This window comes from Suncus etruscus, chromosome 11 (assembly GCF_024139225.1).
Source record: "Suncus etruscus isolate mSunEtr1 chromosome 11, mSunEtr1.pri.cur, whole genome shotgun sequence".
Lineage (NCBI taxonomy): Eukaryota > Metazoa > Chordata > Mammalia > Eulipotyphla > Soricidae > Suncus > Suncus etruscus.
Genome location: NC_064858.1, coordinates 38,286,101 through 38,291,923, shown reverse-complemented (window position 1 = coordinate 38,291,923; position 5,823 = coordinate 38,286,101). Strand labels below are relative to the sequence as shown.

The window sequence follows — 5,823 nt, the reverse complement described above, 5'->3', positions numbered from 1 at the left end:
AAATATCCCTTCCTCACCACTATATTCATTGCATTGTTATTTACGAAAGCCAGACCCTGGAAATAACCAAGATGCCCTTCAACAGATGAGAGGCTATAGAAACTGTGGTACATATACACAATGGAATACTATGCAGCCATCAGGAGACATGAAGTCATGAAATTTTCCTATACATGGATGTACATGGAATCTATTTTGCTGAGTGAAATAAAACAGAGGGTGAGAGAAAGACTCAGAATAGTTTCACTCATATATGGGTTTTAAGAAAAATGAAAGATATTTTAGCAGTATCTCAGAGACAAGAGAGATAAAGGCTGGTATGTGTAGCTCATAAAATGAGGGTCACCATAGAGTGAGGAGTGCAGTTGGAGAAATAACTACACTGACATAACTACAACTATTATAAAAATATGAATGAATGACGGAAGTAAAAAATCTAACTCGTGTACAGGTGAGGGTGGAGTGGGGAGGATGAAGATCTTGGAAATTGTTGGTTGGAATCTTGCAAATATTGCACTGGTGAAGGGGGGTATTTTTTCATGTGTGTAATCATACAACTGCAATCATGTTTGATATCACGGTGTTTAAATAAATATAATTAAAAAAACAATTTGTGATTTGAAAAGTGGCTCAGGTGCGTCAGCAGTGGGCTGCGGTCTCTGTCCGGCCTTGGAAGACATTACAGCTATGCTTGGTGTTAATTAGGGGTTACTCCTGACTCTGCACTCAGGAAACATCTCTGGCTGGCTTAGGGAACTATATTGGATGACAGGTATTGAACCTGTGCCAGTCGTGTGCAAGGCAAGTGCCTTACCTGCTCTACTTTACTTTCAGCCCTTATATGTAATTCTTCAATTTTTCCCACCTTAGTATGCTAGTATACCTGAAAGTTATTATTGTGAATCTGAGCCATACGACAGCAAGTAGTCCAATATCATGAAAGCAGCTGATGCAAATTCAAACTCTGGCACCTCTTTATGGTCTCTTAGCATAGGCAAGGGGGTACCAGGTGTGACCCCAAAACCAAAACAAAGTTATCCACGTGGTTCTCTTTTAAAAAAGAATCTTTCTCAATAGGTCTAAATAAATAGCACAGGGGAGTAAAGCACTTAAACTTGGCCTTGCACATTGCCAATTAAAGCCCCAGAATGAACAGGAGTGACCCCAGAGCATGGTTAGTAGGCCCCAGCACTACTGGGTGAAGCCTCAAAACAGAACAAAAGCAACAAAGCCCTCAAATAAATACTAAGCATTATTGGGGCTAATTTTTCTAGAATCCCCTGGACTGATTAGACTTCATTTTTAGAGTGATGACATCACAGAGTAGGAAGTGCTACTACTCACCAAATGCATTCTAAAAGGAAAGACGCTGCCTACATCACACAATAGGGCTGGGGACAAGTCTGGATTCCATCTGGGCTTAGGTCACTTCCTGAAAAAAATCCTGAGCACAAAGCCTGGAATCAGTAGGCCCTCTCTCATCAGCCTTACTCTGACCACAAAACCGAGTAGAAACAAAAGCTTGAAGAGGAGAAATGGAAGAGTTCATTTGTATAATTAAGAGATACTGAACCTACTCTGAAAGGCATTTTGATCTAACTTATCTAATGAGAAGGTGTCTATCTGAAGTGGCATTTTAACATCCCAGGAATTTTGTAAATGAGTGACATGGCTGCTACTCAGATTTCCAAAGATGAGCTTGATGAGCTGAAAGAGGCCTTTGCGAAAGTTCATCTCAACAGCAATGGATTCATTTGTGACTATGAAATTTATCAGCTTTTCAAGGAATTAAACATACCATTACCAGGATATAAAGTGAGAAAAATCTTTCAGAAACTCATGGTGGATGGTGACCAGAAGATAAGTTTGAATGAGTTTGTTTATATTTTTCGAGAAGTCAAAAGTAGCAATATTGCCAAAACCTTTTGTAAAGCAATCAACAGGAAGGAAGGGATTTGCACTCTGGGAGGAACTTCAGAATTGTCCAATGATGGAACCCAGCATTCTTACTCAGAGAAAGAAAAATATGCTTTTGTGAACTGGATAAACAAATCCTTAGAAAATGATCCTGATTGCCGAAATGTTATACCAATGAACCCCAATACTGATGACCTGTTCAAGGCTGTGGGTGATGGAATTGTGCTCTGTAAAATGATCAACCTTTAAGTTCCTGATACAATTGATGAACGAGCAATCAACAAAATGAAACTCACACCTTTTATCATTCAGGAAAACTTGAATCTGGCGCTGAACTCTGCTTCTGCCATGGGGTGTCACGTTGTGAACATTGGTGCAGAGGATTTGCAGGCTGGGAAGCCTTATCTGGTTCTGAGACTCCTCTGGCAGATCATTAAGATTGGTTTGTTTGCTGACATTGAATTAAGCAGGAATGAAGCATTGGCTGCTTTACTTGGAGATGGTGAGACATTGGAGGAGCTTATGAAATTGTCTCCAGAAGAGCTTCTCCTTAAGTGGGCAAACTTCCATCTAGAAAACTCCAGCTGGCAAAAAATCGACAACTTCAGTGTAGACATTAAGGATTCCAAAGCCTATTTTCATCTTGTCAAACAAACTGCACCAAAGGGACAAAAAGAAGGTGAACCCTGGAATGATATGAACATGGCAGGTTTCAACGAAACAGATGACTTGAAGCGAGCTGAAAGCATGCTTCAACAAGCAGACAAATTGGGCTGCAGACAGTTCGTTAACCTTGCTGATGTTGTCAGTGGAAACCCTAAACAGAATTTAGCTTTTGTGGCTAATCTGTTTAGTAAGTACCCAGCACTAACTAAGCCAGTGAACCAGGATATTGACTGAACTCGACTAGAAGGTGAAACCCGTGAAGAAAGAACGTTCCGAAACTGGATGAATTCTCTTGGCGTTAATCCCCATGTAAACCGTCTCTATGCTGACCTACAAGACGCCCTGGTAATCTTACAGCTATATGAGCTAATCAAAGTTCCTGTTGACTGGGGCAAGGTTAACAAACCTCCATACCGGAAATTTGGAGCCAACATGAAAAAGTTTGAAAACTGCAACTATGCTGTGGAGTTGGGGAAACATCCTGCCAAGTTTTCCCTGGTTGGCATTGGAGGGCAAGACCTGAATGATAGAAACAAAACTCTATCTTTAGCTGTAGTCTGGCAGCTGATGAGAAGATATACCCTCAATGTCCTGGAAGATCTTGGAGATGTCCAGAAAGCTAATGATGGCATCATTGTAAGTGGGTGAACAGAACATTGAGTGGAGCTGGAAAGTCATTTTCCATTCAGAGCTTTAAGGACAAGACGATCGCTCTAGTTTGGCAGCTGTGGATTTAATAGATGCCATTCAGCCAGGCTGCATAAACTATGACCTTGTCAAAAGTGGCCATCTAACAGAAGATGACAAGCACAATAATGCCAAGTATGTTGTGTCAATGGCTAGAAGAATTGGAGCCAGTGTTTATGCTCTCCCGGAAGATCTGGTGGAAGTAAAGCCCAAGATGGTCATGTGTTTGCCTGCTTGATGGGAAGAGGAATGAAGAGAGTGTAATACATCCAACTTAAGCAAACAGCGTGGCTCCCAGGTACATGAGTAGCAAGTTAGCTATTGCCAGGTGATGTGGTCATGTCTTAGGGCACTATTTGTCATTTTTCATGTTAATCCCACAAAATAGTGTAAGGACTTGACTTTTAGTAACCAGACTAGCTTCATCATGAGAGCCTGGGGCAGGGGAAGAAGTTTCAGGAAAAATAAATCAATCTTTCCCATAGTCCATGTTGTATTTGTCATGACTACCTGCCTAAAAAGTGCTCATAGCCAAATAAAATTGTGTATCTCCCCTCTAGATGACTGTCCTTGACACTCCCGATGCTATATGCTATTTCTATATATCTTTCTTCCCTCATAGCATGTTCACCTCTTAGGACTTAGATGGTTGGATAGGAATATTATTAGACAATAATTTTGTTTTCCAATATGCTATTTCTCATTCAAGAATTGTGGCCAGAGGGTATTTTGATGAGTTTCCTTTGTTCGCCTTTAGAGTACTGAAAATTTCAGAAGAAATTGGCTCTGCAGAATGTAATAGAAGCTTTTCCTATTGTTTTCTTCTTAAAAATCAGTATCTTTTTATAGTATTCTTTCTACAGGATTCTATTTTTGTACATTTAAGAATATTTTGATTACATTAAATAAGACTGCTGATTTTGCTACTTTTTTAAATGGGTCTTCAGGTAAGGAAAAACACATCCTCGGTAGAGGAAAAATGAGCTTTGAAGTTGCATCTTCAACTCTCACACCAAAGCTGTAAACAGTGGGGACATCTTCTGTTTTAAAGATGCTTGGTCATTCTATACTTATTGTTTTGAAACCTGTATCATCAAACTCTCTCTTTACATCTCAAATGCTGTGGAGTATGACACTTCTGAGGAGAGATTGGGTTCAGACCTTAAAGTACATTAGGTCAGGTATGCTGAGTATACAATACATTTTCTAATTATACACCTGAAACAAGGAGGTAAGGTCACTAAGGTATAAAAACATATATGTAAAAATTAACATACCCTTCTTGCTTTTGTCATGCTGTTTGCTGTGGAATTCAAGATTATAGTGTTCCTCTTAACTCTTGAAAGTGATGTAATCTGATAGAAATTTATTAGTTTAAATAAAGACATTTATATAATAAAAATAATTTATTATTTATATGCAACATGAAGCTATTAATAAAGTATGAAATTATGCAGTTGATTATGCAATGAAGATTAAAATGGAGGGTAACATGTTTTATGAATTAGGTCAGAGACAGAAATATAATTACCAGATGATGTCACTCATCTTTATAACATACAGAGACAAAATGACTGAATATTATCCAATAAAGGAAAACATTTGAGCTTTTGTTATAAAGCTGATTACCCAAGTCATCGCTGAAGAAAAGGAGGAATGAAGAGTAGAAATAAGATCAGTGGTGAAGGGGAACAAAGTTTGGTGACTATGCAATGTAGTAACTGCATATCAGGACCATCAACTTTGACAGTATTTGAACCATGCTTCTAAAAATATCATAAAACGAAACTTTACTAAATTGATTTCAAGAAATAAATCACAATACGTTTAGGGGAGTAATGATAAGAGCTACTTCTGAATTCTCTGAAATCAGGCAAGCATGAAAACGATTGATTTAACAACATTATGCTACTCTATAATAATGAATCTGTAAATGAAAAATTAAGGAGAAATCGTGATTTTCAGACAAAAAAAATAATTAAAAACTTTTGTTGTTGGGATAACTAAAGGCATTTGTTGCCAGTTTAACTACCTTGAAAGAGAAGAGGCCAACATGGTGAACTGTAGGATTTCACATAGCTCTTTCCTATCATTAATTAATACAATTATGTACACCAAAATGTGAATTCAACACAGAGTCCTGTCTGGCAACCAGCAGGAAATTTTGTTGCATTTAAGCAGCCACACCAGGAAACAAGCACTCTGTGGTGTTACAAATGTCTGCAGCAGCTGAGATTTGGGACAACGAACTTTGAGGAGCATTTCTTTCTTCTTTGAGTAGAGAATGTTTTTCTATTGCATTTATTTATTGTACTCTTTTATTTGTTTAAGTAGTGTTTTGTAGTTGTGGAGGTATTTTTGGTATGTCTTCCACCCCTTTAATTGATTCTGAGGTATTTGATTTTTTTATAATTGCTTTATTTAAACACCATGATTACAAACAATTGTAGTTGGGTTTCAGTCATAACAAGAACACCCCCTTCACTCATGCAACCTTCTAATCACCAATGCCCCCATCAGAACAGTAAGAGATTTTAATATGAGATTTAAGCT

General features: G+C 38.1%; 1 pseudogene; it reads left to right on the top strand.

Moving 5' to 3' along the window:
• The first annotated feature begins 1,594 nt into the window (after nt 1-1,594).
• On the top strand, nt 1,595-3,534 carry LOC126022254 (plastin-3-like; annotated as a pseudogene).
• The last annotated feature ends 2,289 nt before the right edge of the window (nt 3,535-5,823 follow it).